This window comes from Malaclemys terrapin, chromosome 11 (genome assembly GCF_027887155.1).
Source record: "Malaclemys terrapin pileata isolate rMalTer1 chromosome 11, rMalTer1.hap1, whole genome shotgun sequence".
NCBI lineage: Eukaryota > Metazoa > Chordata > Testudines > Emydidae > Malaclemys > Malaclemys terrapin.
In genome coordinates this window covers 54,823,015-54,841,733 of record NC_071515.1, presented here as the reverse complement: position 1 = coordinate 54,841,733, position 18,719 = coordinate 54,823,015, and the positions used below count along the sequence as shown (strand labels likewise).

The window sequence follows — 18,719 nt, the reverse complement described above, 5'->3', positions numbered from 1 at the left end:
AAAATTATGGACTGATGAAAAACATTACATTTGGTCCTAAAGTGAAAATTTATCAAACCAGTGTACTAACAGTATTACTTTAGGGTCTGGAAGCAGCTGTGTTAAACGAAATAGCCATCAGGAAGCTGGAGGCAGTAGCGATGAGAGTTCTTTGAAAGATGGTAGGTGTAACGTGGAATGATTTTAAGACAAATGAAGTTAGAAAGAGAGTAGACTGTGTAATCAAGGGAACAGGATTGGCAATAGTCAAAAAGATTACAATAGTGGGAACACAGCAAAAGGCAGATGATAAGATGCCAAAGAACACTGCAAACACAACTAAGGTCAGTCCTACTGAGCTAACCATGGACTAGATGATGGAACATAATACTCAGAGACGTGATCAGGCTGGGCTTAATGGAGGCACCAAGCTATGGACAGGAATGAATATGGAAGTTGTACTGCTCCCTGTGCCTCCAAAGATGCTATGGGATGAAAGAAGAGAAGAGATAATAATGTCCAAAATAGTCACGCTGAATATTTTACTATTCAAGTAGTCTCATTGATTCCCATTAGAATACTCACACAGTAAGGTAACACTCAAAATGAGTAAAGGTATTCGAGTAGGCCCCACAACAATACATAATATTTATGTAGCATTTATACATTAAGGGCCAAATACTCATCTATTGTACTTTGTTTACTTTTGTACCTTACTTTTCAAATAGTCCCACTGAAGGTAATGGGATTACTTGTAGAGTAGGGCACTACTCAGTGTGAGTAAGGGTATCATAGTCTGGCCCTCACTAATTAGCCTCCTGCCAGCTTTGTGATATGGGGAAACTCCAGATATAGAGAGGCCTAGTTGCTCGTCTGAGACCACATGGTAAGCCATTAACTAAGTGAGGAATAGGAGCCCTGGCTCCCACTCCTATAGACCATAGAACTAACTGTGCCTCTTCCATGGAAGGAAATTAGCCAAACTGCTTTTGTTTTTTACTTTACCAAAATATTTGTGTAGTTTAAATGTAATGTATTTGCAAGAGAATAATATTTCGCTTTACAGATTTAAAGTCTATTTTGCTCCTTTTTCTTTGTAGGCATGAGAATAGCTTCATTTCATTTTGATGTCTGCGCTCTAGTTCTGTTCTCTTTTGTCATAATCCTGATGCAAAAGCCCCCAGAATACTTAAAGGAAGTATATATGCCCAATTGTACCACCTCTTATTTCATGGGTGGGCAAACTTTTTGGCCTGAGGGCCATATAAGGGAATAGAAATTATATGGCGGGCCATGAATGCTCACAAAATTGGGGTTGGAGTGTGGCAGGGGGGGGCAGGTTCATAGGTGGGGCTGGGGATGAGGGGTTCAGGGTGTAGGAGGGTGCTCTGGGCTGGGACCGAGGGGTTCAGAGGATGGGAGGGGGATCAGGAGTAGGGCAGGGGTGTGGGAAGGGGTGCAGGTTCCGGCTGGTGGTGCAGGCTCTGGGCTGGGGATGAGAGGTTTGGCGTACAGGAGGGTGCTCCGGGCTCATATTGAGGGGTTTGGAGAGCGGGAGGGGAATCAGGGCTGGGGCAGGGGCTCAGGGGTGCAGGATCAGGGGTGGCAGGCTCCGAGCGGCGCTTACCTCAAGCGGCTCCCAGAAGCAGTGGCATGTCCCTTCTCCGGCTCCTACGCATAGGTGCGGCCAGGCGGCTCTGCACACTGTCCCATCCACAGGCACCGCTCCTGCAGCTCCCATTGGAGCACCAGAGGAGAACATTGGAGCACGTAGGAGCCAGAGTGGGGTTATGCCGTGGCTTCCGGGAGCCGCGTGGTGCAGCGCCCCTGCCAGAGCGGGGCTGAGCCGTGTGGTGCGGCCTCCAACCCAGCACTCCGGCCGGAGCGGGGCAAGCCCCAGACCCTGCTCCCCAGCAGGAGCTCTCTGGCCTGCCTTATTCCATATAATGCACTTCTCAAAAAATTACTTTCGTTTCATTCCATACTTTTGAATAACTGTGTGTTTGACAAGTTAAATCCACTTTATGAAAAAGTCTATGCCTCTGAATAATCGTAGTTGTTAGTGTGCATGTATTCTGTAAACCTGGAAAGCACTTGTATACAGGGTTTATTATAATCACTTGAAAAACAAATGCTTCCAGCATAACACTGAATACAAGTCTGTCATGTAACAGCTATGAAATCTTTCATGTAATAAATTAGAATACAGTAGCCTGAATAGTTTCTTCATGTCATCTTTTTTCAACATTGTTAAAACATAAGAGACATATTTTTTTAAGGTATTTGGCGACTGACAATAATTATAAACCTCGCTAAAATGAATCAGTGCGTTCTAGTATGTCAGTTATTTTATTGAAATAAAACACACAAACTTGTGGTGACAGATTGCTTTACGTACACCTAAAGCCTTGAAACCATGGAAATAAGTTAAAAGGGAGAAGTTTCCTGCATTCTTTATGGACAGCTCAGAAATGTTAAGGTATAGTAATTTCCCAAAAACATGGAATGTGTGACTGACAGATCTGCCAATCTGTGGGTTGAGGCAACAGCATATGAAGGTGCTGTAAAGCTTTTGCATTGGACTGTATGCTTGATGAAGCAGGTTACATGTTGGTTTTTTGCACCTGTTGGAGATAGAAGGGAAAGCCTTATGGAATATATGTTGTTGACAACTTTGTAGATAGTATGAAGGAGGCAAAGAATGCAGGAAACTTTTTTCCCTTCTTGTTTAATCTTTTTAAGGTTTTTAGGTGGGTGAGGTGTTTCCTGATGCAAACTTGTCACTAAAAGTTTTTGTTTGTATTAATTCCCTAGTTTTTTCATACTGGATTGGTGTTCCTCAGTGGGTAGCTCCACAAGGTCAGGGAGAAGAGAGCAGGGAGATGCATCTGGCTTGGAGTCAGAGGAATAAACTGCAACACTAAATCCACTTCTGTCAGTGATGATCCTCCTAAAACATGTGGTATGTCTCAGGAAGATCTTTGTCTCTATTTTGGCACTATTTAAAAGTTACTCAAAGTAAATATGCTAAAAGCAACCACCCGCATATATCAGTGATGACATAACCTGTCAGCTGGAGGGAACCTCCATGAAGGAGTCTGTATCTTCACTCACTTCCCAAAGCATACCATAACTTTTCAGTTTCTAGAAATTGGACACAGCAAGGAGCAACTGTAGCCACAAGCTGCTGGAGTGCCACCATGTACCAGGTCTACCTACTGTGCAACCCCTCATTCTGGGTCCCCTATCCCTGCCATTGGGAAGTATATCTCTTAACTTTCAAACTTTCTGATGTGTGACACCTACAAACAAACAAAATAATTGAAATGTGAAAAACCTGTATTTTGTTGTCATGCCATAATTTATAGATTATAATGGTTTTTAAGTTTAAAAAATAACTGATTTTAAAGGATGTTTTCTGACTGTGTGAATTAAATAAACTAGTTTTTCAAAAATAAATTATATTGCATGCATTCATAACATCCTGTGATCTTGGCTGACAGTAGGATTTGATCCCTGTCCCTGTAGATCCTCAGCTCAAACCTCAACCACTTCAGCAACCGGAGTAATTGCAAGTCTCTTTCTAGACCAGACACCAGAGAAGGAGTTGACACACACATTTCTAGTACATTATATGTCTGTTTGGTAGACAGCACTAGACAATGTGGAAATCAGGAATCCTGTCTCTTGGAGGGCTGTGTAGTATACTAGTTAGAGCAGGGATCTCAAACTCAAATCACCACGAGGGCCTCATAAGGACTAGTACATTGGCCTGAGGGCAGCATCACTGAAACCTTTTCATACAACGATACAAAAGTATAGTAAAAAATGAAAACATCAAAGAGTAATATAGTATGCTATTAAAAGTCAATGTATTAACTTTTTTAAAACTGTAATGTGAAAAGTCAGTGCTAATTTTGACAGTCATTTCATTTTTGGTCACTTAGCTGGCAGCGTTTTGCATCAACCAGAGCATCAATATTAGGTTTGATAGCCTGAAACGAAACCAATCTCAGTGTTGCTTGCAAATTGTATCCCATTTGTCAAGACTGCTTCCCCACTCTGAACTTTAGGGTACAAATGTGGGGACCTGCATGAAACTTCTAAGCTTAACTACCAGCTTAGATCTGGTCCGCTGCCACCACTCCCAAAGTGCTAATTCCCTTCCCTGGGTAGCCTTGAGAGACCCTTCACCAATTCCCTGGTGAATACAGATCCAAACCCCTTGAATCTTAAAACAAGGAGAAATTAACCATCCCCCTCCTTTCTCCCACCAACTCCTGGTGGATCAAGATCCAAACCCCTTGGATCTTAAAACAAGGAGAAATTAACCATCCCCCCTCCTTTCTCCCACCAACTCCTGGTGGATCAAGATCCAACCCCCTGGGATCTAAAACCAAGGAAAATCAATCAGGTTCTTAAAAAGAAGGCTTTTAATTAAAGAAAAAGGTAAAAATCATCTCTGTAAAATCAGGATGGAAAATAACTGTACAGGGTAATCAAATTTAAAGAGCCCAGAGGATCCCCCTCTAGCCTTAGGTTCAAAGTTACAGCAAACAGAGGTAAACATTCTAGCAAAAAGGTACATTTACAAGTTGAGAAAACAAAGATAAAACTAACACACCTTGCCTGGCTGTTTACTTACAAGTTTGAAATATGAGAGACTTGTTCAGAAAGATTTGGAGAGCCTGGATTGATGTCTGGTCCTTCTTAGTCTCAAGAGCGAACAAACACCAAAACAAAGAGCACAAACAAAAGCCTTCCCCCCACCAAGATTTGAAAGTATCTTGTCCCCTTATTGGTCCTTTGGGTCAGGTGTCAGCCAGGTTACCTGAGCTTCTTAACCCTTTACAGGTAAAAGGATTTTGGAGTCTCTGGCCAGGAGGGATTTTATAGTACTGTACACAGGAGAGCTGTTACCCTTCCCTTTATAGTTTTGACACGCCCCGCAAATCACAGATAGTGTTGGACAGCCGGTTCCACACTGGCTGTGATTTCTTCCTGGAGCTCTAGGAGAAAACAGAGTTAATAAAACACATGCACCTTTAGACATACTACTGATTATATAAAAACTACCAATACGTTCCACATTCCAAGAACAATTTTTAACCAGTTGATTCTGGGAAACTTTCCCAGGAGAGTGCATCAGCCACTTTGTTAGAAGCTCCTGAAATGTGTTGTATTTCAAAATCAAAATCTTGGCGAGCTAAACTCCACCGAAGAACTTTTTTTTGTTATTCCCCTTGGCGGTATGAAGCCACTGTAGCGCAGCATGGTCTGTTTGTAGTTGGAAACGCTGTCCCCAAACGTATGGGCGTAGCTTTTCCAGCGCGTACACGGTGGCGTAGCATTCCTTTTCGCTGATTGACCAGTGGCTTTCCCTCTCAGACAGTTTCTTGCTGAGAAACACGACAGGATGGAATTCTTCATCCGGTCCTTCCTGCATTAAAACTGCTCCCACAGCCTGCTCCGACGCATCTGTGGTTACTAGGAACGGTTTGTCAAAGTCTGGGGCCCTTAGCACAGGGTCAGACATGAGTGTCGCCTTAAGCTGGTTAAAGGCCTTTTGACACTCATCAGTCCACTGAACTGCATTTGGCTGTTTCTTTCTGATTAGGTCTGTCAGCGGGGCGATGATTTGGCTGTAGTGTGGTACAAATCGCCTATAATATCCGGCCAAGCCTAAGAAGGATTGGACCTGTTTCTTTGACTTTGGAACCGGCCACTTTTGGATAGCATCCACTTTGGCCTGTAGGGGATTTATAGTTCCTTGACCCACCTGGTGCCCCAGGTAAGTCACTCTGTTTTGGCCTATTTGACACTTTTTAGTCTTAACAGTTAGTCCTGCCTGCCTGATGCGCTCGAAGACTTTTTCCAGGTGCTCCAGGTGTTCTGCCCATGAATCAGAAAAAATGGCCGCATCATCGAGGTAGGCAACTGCAGATTCTCCCAATCCCGCTAGGAGACCATCTACAAGTCTTTGGAAGGTGGCGGGTGCATTTCGCAGCCTGAAAGGGAGTACGTACACCCCTGCCTGGGTGGTGAAGGCTGACCTTTCCTTGGCGGGTTCATCTAGTGGTATTTGCCAGTACCCCTTGGTTAAGTCTAAGGTAGAGATGAATTGGGCATGTCCCAGTTTCTCCAATAGCTCATCTGTGCGTGGCATTGGATAGTTGTCAGGACGAGTTACAGCATTTAGCTTACGGTAGTCCACACAAAAGCGTATTTCCCCATCTGGTTTGGGAACTAGAACCACTGGAGATGCCCATGCACTCTTAGAGGGGTGGATTATACCCATCTGTAGCATGTCCTGGATCTCCCTTTTTATAGCAGTTTGGGCATGAGGTGACTCCCGGTAGGGTGGGGTTCTAATTGGGTGAGCATTACCTGTGTCAATGGAGTGGTATGCCCGTTCGGTCCATCCTGGAGTGGCTGAGAACATTGGCACAAAGCTAGTGCACAGCTCCTTGATCTGCTGCCGCTGCAGACGTCTAAGGGTCGCGGAGAGGTTCACCTCTTCCACGCCACCATTACTTTTTCCTTCATAGTAGACACCTTCAGGCCACTCCACGTCATCTGTTTTCTGGGCTGTAAACTGGGAAACCTTTAATTCTCTGGAATAAAAGGGCTTAAGAGAATTAACATGGCATACCTTAGGCTTTATGTTAGAGGTGGGGGATGCTATGAGATAGTTAACAGCTCCTAGGCGCTCCTGGACCATGAATGGTCCTTCCCACAACGCTTCCATTTTATGAGCCTGGAGCGCCTTTAAGACCATGACTTGGTCTCCTACTTTGAAGGACCGTTCTCGGGAATGTTTATCATACCAGGCCTTTTGCTCTTCTTGAGCATCCTTTAGATTTTCTTTAGCAAGGGCTAAAGAGTGTTGGAGGGTGCTTTGTAGGTTGCTTACAAAGTCTAGAATGTTAGTTCCTGGGGAAGGCGTAAACCCCTCCCATTGCTGCTTCACCAACTGTAATGGCCCCTTAACCTCGCGGCCATACACAAGTTCAAATGGTGAAAACCCTAAACTGGGATGTGGTACAGCCCTGTAGGCAAAAAGCAACTGCTGCAACACTAGGTCCCAATCATTGGAGTGTTCATTTACGAATGTACATATCATGGCCCCCAAAGTTCCATTAAACCTCTCCACCAGACCATTGGTTTGATGGTGGTAAGGGGTGGTAACCAAGTGATTCACCCCATGAGCTTCCCACAGGTTTTTCATGGTCCCTGCCAGGAAATTAGTTCCCGAATCTGTAAGGATGTCGGAGGGCCAACCTACCCTGGCAAAAATGTCTGCTAATGCCTGGCACACACTTTTAGTCCTGGTGTTGCTTAGAGCTACTGCTTCCGGCCATCGGGTAGCAAAATCCATGAAAGTCAGTATGCACTGCTTTCCTCTGGGTGCCTTCTTTGGGAAAGGACCCAGAATATCCACAGCTACTCGCTGAAATGGGACCTCAATTATGGGTAGTGGCTGGAGAGGGGCTTTGACCTGGTCTTGGGGCTTTCCCACTCGTTGGCACACCTCACAAGACCGGACATAATTAGCAATGTCCTTGCCCATTCCCTCCCAGTGGAAGGACTTCCCCAACCGGTCTTTGGTTCTGTTCACCCCAGAATGGCCACTGGAATGATCATGGGCTAAGCTCAAGAGCTTTACCCGATACTTAGTGGGAACTACCAACTGTCTTTGAGGTCCCACTAAGAAAGAGTCTCCTTGTATAAAAGTCCTTGTTCTACAACAAACTGGGATCGGTTAGAAGAGCTGAGAGGCGGTAGGGTGCTCCGTGCCGCCGCCCAAGCTTTCTGAAGGCTGTCATCTGCTTCCTGCTCGGCCTGGAACTGTTCCCTTGATGCTGGAGACACCAGTTCCTCCTTGGACTGTGGACTTGGGCTTGGTCCCTCTGGAAGCGATGCAGGTGCTGGGGCTGTTTCCGTTGACTGTGAACCGCTGTCCGTTGATGCACTATGTTGTATTTCAGGCTCCGGCTGAGCCTCTTGGGTAGGGTTATCTGCTGCTTCTGCCAGTTCAGGCTCACTGGTGCCCTCTGGTGTTGGAGTTGTAGACGGGGTTTGCAAGTGCTGTACTCAGTGCTGGCAATGGTTCTGGCGCTGGTTGTGTTGCCAGTTCCGGTTCTGGGACTGGCTTTGGCTGGGTCTCTGGGATAGGATCCACTACGGCTGTTGCAGTCATTGGCAGGGGATCCGGTTCCACCACCTTTGTCTGGGTCTCTGGTAACCCAGATGGGGCCCTGGTGGACGGCTCAGGAACAGGGATGCGGGTGAAAGCTTGCTTAGCCTGGCTGCGGGTGACTATTCCCACCCTCTTGGCTAGCTTCACCAAGATTTGAAAGTATCTTGTCCCCTTATTGGTCCTTTGGGTCAGGTGTCAGCCAGGTTACCTGAGCTTCTTAACTCTTTACAGGTAAAAGGATTTTGGAGTCTCTGGTCAGGAGGGATTTTATAGTACTGTATACAGGAGGGCTGTTACCCTTCCCTTTATAGTTATGACACCATTCCATACAAAAAACTACACTAAGAGAATATTAAGACTGCACAGTTAAGCACACATGCCAAAATTAGGGTTGCACTCACAACTTTTTCTCTGCCCCTTTGAGACTGTGTTATCATGTAATCTTTAAATTACAGGGTCACATACTGTTTCTCATATAATATATACCTTTTTTCTACACCCTTAAATTGTATTGCATCTTACAGGAATTTTTCTACTGACTTTTATTGTGTTGTCACAGTAGCCCAATATATGCTTACTACCGAAAGACTTGCCACTTAGTTTATGGGAAGTATGAGTGAGGGTGGGCAAATGTGTGTTGTGATGGGAAGCTGAGTTGATTTGTGCCTGGGTTGTTTTGTGCTGGGAAATTTTGATGGTTTTGTGTTGGTGGCAAATAAGGGGTGTGTCCTGGGGTGAGGGGCTATCTGTATTTGGACTTGCTGGTTGTGTTGTTGTGTAGGTGGTTGTGCTGATATGTGAGGTGGCAGCTAGGCACAAGGGTGTAATCCACCATCTATGAAGTCTCCCTCATACAACCAATGAAACTGTAGCATGCAAATTAGCTATTGAGTAAGGGTGGTGATTGGTTGAGTTATCTCTCATATCACAATGGTCTAGTACTCTTGGCACAGCACAGATGTACACCAATTGTCAAGTCAAAATAGCTGAGAACTTCAAAATTGGTTGGTAACAGACTGCAAAACCCCCACTCCACCCCTTCCATGGGGCCCCGCCCCTGCCCCACTTCTTCCCACCCCTTCCCCACCCCCATTCCAACCCCGTCCCCAAAGTCCCCGCCCCAACTCTGCCCCTTCCCTGCCCCTATTCCAAACCCTTTCCCAAATCCCCTCCCAGGCCCCGCTTCTTCTCCGCCTCCTCCCCTTAGCATGCCGCGTCCTCCCTCCTCCCCCCTTCCTCCTGGAAAGTCCTAAGTGCTGGGAGGTAGGTGGAGGAGCGGGGATACGGCGTGCTGGGGGAGTATGGGGGGTGAGGTGAGCTTGGCTGCTGGTGGGTGAAGGGAGCATCCATGGAGTTGGCGCCTATGGCGAGCTGCAGGAAATAACTCTGTGGGCCGTGTGTTTGAGATCCCTGAGTTAGAGGTAGGGTAACAAAAGGATGTATGTTTTTAAACATTGTTGCTAAGTGGGTAATATTTGGGGCTACTAGAAACCTGGGTTCTATTCCTAACTGTGACTTCATGTAACCTCTATGTTGACTTATTTGTAAAGAAGTATGTGGCAGTGGCTGCTTGACATCTAGGACTGTAGCCATGGCCTCAGTTGATAAAGAGAATTGGCATGTAAACCTCCATTAATATAAGTGAGATATAAACTGTATCTGTCTCTCTTTTTATGCTGTGTAGCAAACATTGTGTGGTCTGAAGTCCTATGCAGACAACACTTTATCATATAAACTTCTATGGGGATGATATTGTTGGAAGAATTTAATATTTTTGTTTCATATCAATGTATTCAAAAACAGTGATTGGAAAATTGAAGGAAAAACACAAAATAGAAGGAGCTCCTACTTATTGGTACTGTCCTACTTAGCATATGTAGAATAACATGAAGTAAAAATTAGATCCCAGGAGCTTAAACATTTTCGTAAAACGTGATTCAAAGAAAGATGAGGCATTACTAAAGTCAAGTTATACTTTTTGGCAAAGCTTTTTATACTGTCTTGCATGACCTTCTCATAAACAAACAAGGGAAATGCAACATAAATGGAGCTACTATAAGATGGGTGCATAACTGGTTGGAAAACCATTCCCAGCGAGTAGTTATCAGTGGTTCATAGTCATGCTGCAAGGGCATATCAAGTGGGGTCCCGCAGTGATCAGTTCTAGGTCAGATTCTGTTCAATATCTTCATCAATGATTTAGATAATGGCATAGAGAGTACACTTATAAAGTTTGCGGACAATACCAAGCTGGGAGGGGTTGCTAATGCTTTGGAGGATAGGATTAAAATTCAAAATGATCTGGACAAACTGGAGAAATGGTCTGAAGTAAATAGGATGAAATTCAATAAAGATAAATACAAAGTACTTCACTTAGGAAGTTACTATCAGTTGCATACAAACAAAATGGGAAATGACTGCCTAGGAAGGAGTACTGCTGAAAGGCATCTGGGGGTCATAGTGGACCACAAGCTAAATATGATTCCACTTTACTCTGCGCTGTTTAGCTTCAACTGGAGTACATCTCTACCCCGATATAACGCTGTCCTCGGGAGCCAAAAAATCTTACCGTGTTTATAGGTGAAACCGCGTTATATCCAACTTGCTTTGATCCACCAGAGTGTGCAGCCCCGCCCCCCCGGAGTGCTGCTTTACTGTGTTAAATCCGAATTCATGTTATATCGGGTCGCATTATATCAGGGTAGAGGTGTATTATGTCCAGTTCTGGGTGCCACATTTCAGGAAAGATGTGGACAAATTGGACAAAGGCCAGAGAAGAGCAACAAAAATTATTAAAGCTCTAGAAAACATGACCTATGAGGGAAGATTGAAAAAAATGGGTTTGTTTAGTCTGGAAATAGAAGACTGAGAGGGGATATAACAGTTTTCAAGTACATAAAAGGTTACAAGGAGGAGGTAGAAAAATTGTTGTTCTTAACCTCTGAGGATAGGACAAGAAGCAATGGGCTTTAAATTGCAGCAAGGTTTAGGTTGGACATCAGGAAAAACTTTCTAACTGTCAGGGTGGTTGAGCACTGGAATAAATTGCGTAGGGAGATTGCGGAATCTCCATCAGTGGAGATTTGTAAGAGCAGGTTCGATTAACACCTTTCAGAGATGGTCTACTTAGTCCTACCATGAGTGCAGGGGACTAGACTAAATCACCTCTCAAGGTCCCTTCCAGTCCTATGATTCTATGTGTATCAACCAGTCTGCACCAAACCAACATGAAAAAAATCAAATATTCTGACTTCTTTGTTTTTTTTACTACATTTCTATAAAATAAAAATTAATTTACTGCAATAAAAATTAAAATTTTGTTACAACTTTAACTATATCATTTACCGCGCAACATAATGTAGCTTTCATCACATGTTGATTTATTTTTTATTTCAACTTTTTAGTAATTTCAAAAATTATTGGTAGGTAACTATGCAATATTTGCATATGTAAATATGCAACAAGGAAGAAAACATAAATACCTCTTTATCAATAAGTTTGTAAATTGTCTATTAGCCATTATTATTTTTCAAAAGTATATAAATTACTCTGGAGCCTGAGGCTCATTTTCAGAAGGATCTAAGTCCATTAAAATCACTTTTGCACTTCTAAAACTTTCACCTACGTATATAGTTAACTTATAATGTACACGGCAAAGACAGCAGAGATTCAAGAAAGATGACTATGGTGGTTTGGACACATGTCAAGAATGGACCTGGAAAGAATACCATACATGGTGAGACACACCGTGGAGTGCAAGGAACTAGAAATATAGGAAAATCAAGAATGCATTGTATAGACATGATAAAGAATGACACAACAAAAATGATTAAAGATTGACAAAGCCGTGAAGCTGGTACAAGACGGACAGGAGTGGGAAGAATTTATTTAGCCCCATTGTTGCTGATGAGCTGACGGATGGGAATCACAGTACAAAAATTTTAACTCTTCTAAGCTTTATTGGTAGTTCCTCTAAACAACATGATAAAAAGTAGTTGTCCCTCTTCTTGCCCTATGAATAAATGACCTCCATTTTTTTTTTAAAGGTCTCATTCTACAAATTCCCATTATATAGCCATCGCCCTTATGCTGTGGAGCAGTTTGTCAGAGACACATATTATACATATTATATGAAGTACAGCTATTTGATAATTGAAGTAGTTTGTGTCTCTGTAAAGATGACTTTAATACAATGGATGTTTTGTTATAGGAAGAAGAGGTGTCATTTCAGTAAAAAAGACAAGGAAATATAGAGGTTTCTTGGAGCATTATAACACTAATTCTCTGCAAGGGTTCAGTGAACTTCCCAAGGTTGGTGGATTTTTCCACCAGTTTACCTAATCTTAGGTAAGTAAATTCTCTCTCTCACCTTTATCTTCTTCCCCCTCCCCTGACCCCCATCTACAGATACTTGATGCATCTTTCAGAATTATTTTTTAAGTGTTCTCTTCTGTTTTTCCTTTTCTCTTAAAGATAACCTGAATATAATCCAACAACATTAGATTTTTGTGCTGAGTGCCCCAGGTAACCAGGGTAAGAGGGACAATTCAGCTCATTAATTTAATAACTATATGTTTTTTCTTTCTTGGGTCCACCATATATAGCACTGCTATGGATGGCTCTTGTTATCTATGGCATTTCAGGATGTATTGTTTTATTGCTGCGACTCCCACCCTGGAACTCCACTGGAAAGTATAGCCAGCCTATAGCCATAAAATAAAGCCTGTTTGGTTATAGTCTTGTGTAAGAGTTTAATCTTTTTTAATATTCTTACTTTGTAATTGATTTATTTTAATAACTCTCTAAAAAAATAAGAATATTAAGTGTTCCAAAAAATAAATAAAAAGAGGACTTAGGTTACCGTTGTAAATAGAAGCCACAGAATTTCACCATGTGTCAATCCCACAAATTCTGGTTGAACTGGAGCATATCTTCTAGAAAGATGTCCAAATTTCAGCACAGTGCATGCTGGATATTGAATTTAAAATAGTCTTCAAAAGCTAAATTCTAAGCTAATTTTCTGAATGTCACTCTTACCCTGGTTACTTTAATGCTACTTGTAGATAACATTTTGGCATTATTTGATTCATGTTTATGTTTTCTGAAAATTGTGCTGACTTTCTCATTAGTCAAACTATGTTAATATAAATAGAATAGAATGGGATAGGAGGTGCTTTTTTTTTTTTAAACTGCTTGAACAGTGTTAGTAGGCTAAACACACAGTACTCAAAGCAAGTAGGAAAGCAGATTTGCTGAAATGCCAAACATTTCTCCAGAAATTCTCTTCATAAACAGGTTACTCAGTCATACGCACTTTTACAAAATGCAGAATGATAAAAGTAAATATAAAAATCAACTTTCCTTCTAGTTTTCCATTGTGTGTATATATAGTAGAAACTAATAAAAGGTAAACATTTTGCCAACCATCACCGCGTAATTATCATAGTTATTTTCTAAGTAGAGGGGAAACTGTGGTAATTTCAGATGCTACCACGTGTGATGCAATGCCAACTAGTTAATGGTGACAAGTGTAACTTATAGCGATCACAGTCTGGCGGGGATGGAACTCCCCCCACTGATGTAAGGGAAGAGTTTGCATAACTACCTCTCTCCAGGCATCATTAGAGAGAGAAGCTCCCTGTCACAAGTTGGAGTGGTGATGTTTACATAAAACGAGGCAACCTATTTCCATATCTTCCCTGGTGTTCGTCTGGAGTTTATTGCAGCCCCTAGCCAGTAATAGCTTTCCTTAGTAGAGGAGAAAGAACCAGACGCAGAATTGCAAGCAGTTGCTGACTGGATGGCAGGGAGCTTATTCACGAGAACTCATTCTCCTTACTAAATAAACCCTATTTCTTACCTTACAATTCTGTGGTTGCTTTACTTGTTTTGTTTTTGTTCTTTTTTTAAATATCTGGAGAAATGGTCTGAAGTAAATAGAATGAAATTCAATAAGGACAAATGCAAAGTACTACACTTAGGAAGGAACAATCAGTTGCACACACACAAAATGGGAAGTGACTCACTAGAAAGGAGTACTGCAGAAAGGGATCTGGGGGTCACAGTGGATCACAAGCTAAATATGAATCAAAGGTGTAACACGGTTGCAAAAAAAGCAAACATCATTCTGGGATGTATTAGCAGGAGTGTTGTAAGTAAGACACGAGAAATCATTCTTTCTGATTAGGCCTCAACTGGAATATTGTGTTCAGTTCTGGGTGCCACATTTCAGGAAAGATGTGGACAAGTTGGAGAAAGTCCAGAGAAGAGAAACAAAAATGATTAAAGGTCTAGAAAACATGACCTATGAGGGGAGATTGAAAAAGTTGGGTTTGTTTAGTCTGGAGAAGAGAAGACTGAGAGGGGGCATAACAGTTTTCAAGTACATAAAAGTTTGTTACAAGGAGGAGTGAGAAAAACTGTTCTCCTTAACGTCTGGGGATAGGACAAGAAGTAATGAGCTTAAATTGCAGCAAGGGCAGTTTAGGTTGGACATTAGGAAAAACTTCCTGTCAGGGCAGTTAAGTACTCGAATAAATTGCATAGGGAGGTTGTGGAATCTCCATTTTTAAGAGCAGGTAAGACCACACCTTTCAGGGATGGTCTACTTAGTCCTGTCATGAGTGCAGAGGACTAGATTAGATGACCCCTCAAGGTCCCATCCAGTCCTACGATTCTATGCTTTAATATGCTTCCTCTCCAGTAACACAGCAACCCATTCTCCAACTGGAAAGTTAAAATTCATTACTTTCTCTAAGGCAGGCTTTCATCAATATATTTATATGAAAATGCTGGAATGGTAGGTAGAACTGGGTGAATACTGATTTTTCCATTCACTGGCAGTTCTGCGGAAAAAAATGGTTCTGGTTAAATTAAACCTGAAAATTCCAAAATTGAATTAAAAAAAGTTCACAAAAATTTCATTTCGGGTCAACTGAAATATTTTGTTTAACCCAAAATTAAATGTTTTGTTTAGTTTTTGGACACATTTTTAACATAAAAGCAAAAGGGTTAGATTCAGAAAACACAGAATCATAGAATCTTTAAATCTTCCCTCATAGGTCATGTTTACTAGACCTTTAGTCATTTTGTTGCTCTTCTCTGGACTTTCTCCAATTTGGCCACATCTTTCCTGAAATGTGGCATCCAGAACTGGACACAATACTCCAGTTGAGGCCTAATCAGCGCGGAGTAGAGCAGAATTATTGCTTATGTCTTGCTTACAACATTCCTGCTAATACATCCCAAAATGACGTTCGCTTTTTTTGCAACAGTGTTACACTGTTCACTCATATTTAGCTTGTGATCCACTGTGACCCATGGATCCCTTTCCGTAGTATTCTTTTCTAAGCAGTCCTTTCCATTTTGTATGTGTACAACTGATTGATCCTTCATAAGTGTTGTACTTTGCATTTGTCCTTATTGAATTTCATCCTATTTACTTCAGACCATTTCTCCAGTTTGTCCAGATCATTTTGAATTTTAATCCTATCCTCCAAAACATTAGCAACCCCTCCCAGCTTGGTATTGTCCACAAACTTTATAAGTGTACCGATCCCACGAGATATGCCCTTCCAGTTTGACTGTGAACCACTGATAACTACTCTCTGGGAATAGTTTTTACCCATTTATGCACCAACCTTATAGTAGCTCCATCTAGGTTGTATCTCCCTAGTTTGTTTATGAGAAGGTCATGTGAGACAATATGAAAAGCCTTACTATAGTCAAGATATACCACATCTACCACTTCCCCCCAATCCAAAAGGCTTGTTACCCTGTCAAAGAAAGCTATTAGGTTGGTTTGACAGGAAATCCATGCTGACTGTTACTTATCACCTTATTATCATCTAGGTGATGGAAAAATAAAATGTTTAATTATATGCTTCCATGGAAGATAATTGCTAATGGCTCAGATATCTCCTCAGTCAGCTATTTGAGTATTCTAGGATGTATTTCATCAGGCTCTGGTGACTTGAAGACAGCTAACTTGTCTAAGTAATTTTAACTTGTTTTTTTCCCTATTTTAGCCTCTCATCCTACCTCATTTTCACAGGCATTCATTAAGTTAGATGTCCAATACAAAATAATGGAGTTATTAAATCTTTATAGAAATTGATTTTCCTATTGTTACCAAGGAAAGTAACAGCTCCTGATCACCAGCGGAATCTTTAGTCATAAGTTAGATGCTGCTCAATGTGCCACATTTCATGGGAATGTCATTCTGGAGAGTTGTAATGCATGAACAAGCCATCCAACCAAAAGACTGGTCTAGAACCCAATCCCTGAGAACGCAGATCAAACTAAAGCTAAATCTTTGACCAAGAGAGGTAGAGGAGAAGAAAGATAGAGAGGCTGGATGGAAGGAGACAGAAAAAAAGGGAGGCCTTTTTGGTAATGGAGAAGCAAAATAGTTGGGAGTGTCTGTTTGATACCTGTGAACAACAACAATGCCCTTAGCCAGTGCACATAGGATGCTCTCTTTATCAACTATAGGTGGGCAATGTGTTTTATAAAATCACACATCATAGCTGTTCAACGGCATTCATAATGCTGATGAGCATGTGTACATATATGTATAATGAATATGAATGTCTGAAGTAATTAACATTACAGTTTTTATTGCAAAATAACCTGTCTTGTACATTTCCATTTCCATGTATTCAAAAAGTCACTTTGTATAGCATAAGGCATTATCTGGCTTAGAAATTATTAGTAGAGAAATCATGTATACATTCAAGCTGAGATTAGAAAATAATGTGCTGCAGAATTCTTGGTGACTTTGAGACTTTTTATACTTGAGATTATTGTCAATTGTCCATGTGATGTAGGTACTGAAATCCTAGGTGGAAGTAAGCTGTATTCATCGAAATACACTGTTCCCAGTAAATTTGTTCTGTAATATGCACATTGATTAGACTTATATGGTTAAGGGAGGATATGTACATTTTTTGTAAGTAAACATTACTTTTACTTCAACTGTACATTAGGAATACATTTAAATATGAAATTAAGAAACAAGTTTTACTCTAGTGTATTGTATTCATAGTATAAAGATGGATGGCTTAAATATTTTGCATAATAAATTTTTAAACACTGTTATATCATGTTTTTTAGAGCTTTATTTATTTTGCTTGGGTAAACAAATGCTGTGTTGTTAAACCTCTGGTGCACAGGGTCTTTATGCGTGATGCAATGGTTTATTTAGATACACCAATTTCTTTAAGAAATTTCAGTTATTTCAGAGAGTGTCTTACAATAAAATGCCATTGTAAGGTTAAAGTTTCATTCTTTGAATGAAAAAGATATTGCATGTAGCATATACACAAAGGAATGAATTTGCCGTTGCAGATTTCAGATATTTTCTCTCGGGGAAAAAAAATCCTTATGTAGTAAAGTGTGGTGTCTGTATTTAAGATTTGAAAATTCTGTATTGAAAATTCTACAGTATTCATTTTCTTGGATACCCACAAACTAGCAGTTAAAGTCCACAGCTGAGAGCCCAATCCTGTAAAACCATATTCACACAAGCTTTCATTGGAACTGTTGGCATGAGTTAGGGATTGAAAATGCTTAATGGGTAGACAGCTACCTATGTATGAAATCTAAAGAGTCCATATGACAAAAGATGCTACCATATTTGATTGGTATTATCTGCCGATTCAATAGAGGCCGTGGGCTTAAAGGCTGTGAAGAATGACCTGTTTTTAGCCTTAGAGATGATCTTTTTCTTAGGTAAGGTTTCAGGCATATTGGAGGGCCATTATCTTGTCCATACCTGCTTTGTACATGGATAGAAGCATCCAGTGTAAACAGATTTTAGCCTATCACCTTTCATGAATAAATATATATATATAAGACTGTGTCCCATATTTTAAGAAAACCTAAATGCTAAAGCCCTACAATAACATAAATTTATAACATACTGTTTAGATGAACACATTAAGCTTATATTTAAATCCTCTGCCTGTGAAAGACTGTAACAGCTCCATAAGAGATTCAGTTGACCTAGTAAATAATGTGATTCTTCTTTAATATATTGATGCCTATTTTCCAATTAAACGCTGGCTCAGTTTTACTGTTACATTGAGGAAGTACTATTTTCAACTAATAAAATCTCATGATTATCAATTACCAGCACTAATGAAGTTAATAAAAACTAAAGATGAAATATTCTCCAAGAAAATTGAAGGGTTTTGTTCACATGCTTAATTAAGACATTCAGTAATAATATTTAATATAATGGATTAAGTTTGTAATTTAATATATTCAAGATTTGGTACCACACTGTACCTTCATATTACAGTGAAGATCCAGTAAACCTGGTAGATTTTTTGTTTTATGGGAGTGGGATTGGGTATGTGAGGGTGGGTGTTATTTGTTGATTGTAAAACCCAATTGTACCAGCTCTCTCCTAAGATCCTAATTATATAGTCTATAAACTAGAACTGATTCAACAGACGTTCTTTAAAATCCCAAAAATATGAGCATTAAAGCAGCCCTGGACGCTCTAGCTCACTCCCTGTCCACACTGGCAAGGCAC

General features: G+C 41.1%; 1 protein-coding gene across 7 annotated transcripts in view; it reads left to right on the top strand.

Moving 5' to 3' along the window:
• MBD5 (methyl-CpG binding domain protein 5) overlaps positions 1 to 18,719 on the top strand; it is a 231,140-nt gene that overhangs the window by 102,873 nt on the left and 109,548 nt on the right. For 6 of the 7 annotated variants that reach the window (XM_054044518.1, XM_054044520.1, XM_054044515.1 and 3 more), the window contains one exon: positions 12,390 to 12,526. The exons of the other annotated variant lie outside the window; for it this stretch is intronic. The gene's annotated coding sequence lies outside the window, so the exon portion shown is untranslated. The remainder of the gene's footprint in view (positions 1 to 12,389; positions 12,527 to 18,719) is intronic. 7 annotated transcript variants of the gene reach the window in all.